Source organism: Arvicanthis niloticus, chromosome 11, assembly GCF_011762505.2.
Source record: "Arvicanthis niloticus isolate mArvNil1 chromosome 11, mArvNil1.pat.X, whole genome shotgun sequence".
NCBI lineage: Eukaryota > Metazoa > Chordata > Mammalia > Rodentia > Muridae > Arvicanthis > Arvicanthis niloticus.
In genome coordinates this window covers 61,226,372-61,228,376 of record NC_047668.1, presented here as the reverse complement: position 1 = coordinate 61,228,376, position 2,005 = coordinate 61,226,372, and positions in this window count along the sequence as shown.

Here is a 2,005-nt window from a genome sequence, read left to right as displayed (position 1 = left end):
GAAGCCTGTGAACCTTCTGTCCAATTGAATTTTTAAAATAAAGGCTAGAGCCAGTGATTGGGCAGTATAAGGGGAGGTGGAGAAAAAGGCTTAGGGGAGGAGTCGGAAGAGAAGTTGACTGGAGAGAGGCGAAGGAGAAGCCGGAGGTGGAAGGACTACGGAGGCAAGAACGTGGCCTAGAAAAACTGCAAGTTGTAAGGGATCTCATAGCTGGGGAATAGAGTAGTGCAATGGTAAATCTGCCCAATCTAGGTTTACAGTTTATAATCATAAATATTGAGTTGTGTTTTCCTTGACCAGACTTATTTGGGTCGAAGATTTACCACAACACTCGTGAGCACTCCAAAAGCAAGCACTGGAATCAGGTGAATTAGCCCCTCACCTAATGACCCCTTCCCTGTGATTTGCAGATGTGAAATCAGACAATTTCTTTTCTCTACCCAAGGTCTAAGATAAACCTACAACCTATTAACAATTATTGTTGATACCTGTCTACAGCATTCTGAGTGCTGAAGCAGGGAAAAGAGCTGGACCTCAATCTGTAGTCAACCCTCTAGTTTATGCTTGTCTTCAGTTGAATCTCAACCAGAGAGGAAAGTCCTATAGTCAAAATACTCTGTATGAAACCTCTTGGGAGAATAAACCTAGTGTCTGCTGTGGTAGTACAAGAAAGATGATCTCTATTTTTATGCAAAACCCTTTGGTCTCATTTGAATAAGATATTAGAACAAAGTAAATGTAGGTGAGGGGAGAGAGAGAGGGGAGGGCTAGAAGCTTGAAGATTTTGTAATATGCTCATATTTATGATACACTCAACTCATTTTAATGTCTTTGGCCCTTGGATACTCCATTCCTTCCCTAGGTGCTCCATCTTGGCTCATTCTTTCCAGCCTTTGTGTTCTGTATTTAAAACTACCCCTCTTCTTTTTCAACTTCTACGTTCCTTGGTTACAGATTTGTCAAAAGCAGAAAAAGTATAGTTCATTTTACTTTCATATCACAATGTCAGAGGTTGACTTTCTATGTTCTGGAACACAGTCTAATTATTTTTTGTTGACTTATATGTTAGTGATTATAAAAACCATAAATCCTTATAAAAATTTAACATATTGCACCAGGCAGACAAATAAGATTCTGTAAGCACAACTTTGTGAAGTTTGTGCTGGTGCATATGTGTAGTAGCCTGCAGATGGCCCTCAGCCCTCATCATGGACTCGTGTGGAGCCCTTGCTTACACTGAATTGAGGCGGATTCTCTCTGGCCAACAGGATACACGAAAAGTGACAGTTGAACTTCCATGGTAAGGACATAATAAACATTGCCTCATTCTGAAGGAATTCTGATGCCATGCTAGGAAGATATTGTTATTTCCTCCAGTAAACTTCTGCCCTGCTTGCTTTCTCTAAACGTTCTGTGAATCTTCTAGTGCATAACTGAGTTGACAGAAACTTTCTAAGATCTAGACAGAAAAATAAACATTCAGATCCCTAAAGGTCAGTGAACCTTAAGTAGTTAACATATGAAGATTTCCCCACACTGACACAATGTAATCATTTCTCAAAACTCAAAGACAAAGTCGACGTGGAAAAGCAGCAAGAAGGAACTCATCACATAAAGAAAACTTTCAGAAGACAATCATCAGGTTTCTCCGAAGAAACCTTATAGGCCAGAGAAGATGGAATGATGTATAGAGAAGTTAAAAGAAACAAAAAAAAAAAAAATCCATCAAACCAAAGATTGAACCAAAGAAACCTGGCAAGACCATCTTTCATAAATAAAGAAGGTAAAGAGGACTTCCCCAGACACAGAAAGTATGGGGGTTCATCACCCATTAGACATGCATTAGGAGCTTAAAAGAGGTCTTCAAGTTGAAAGTTATTAACTAGCTACATGAAAGTATAAAACTCATCTTTAGGGACTGAAGTGACGGCTCAGATGGTAAGAGCACTGGCTGCTCTTCCAGAGGACTAGGGTTTGGTCCCCAGATCCCACATGGCAGCTCATA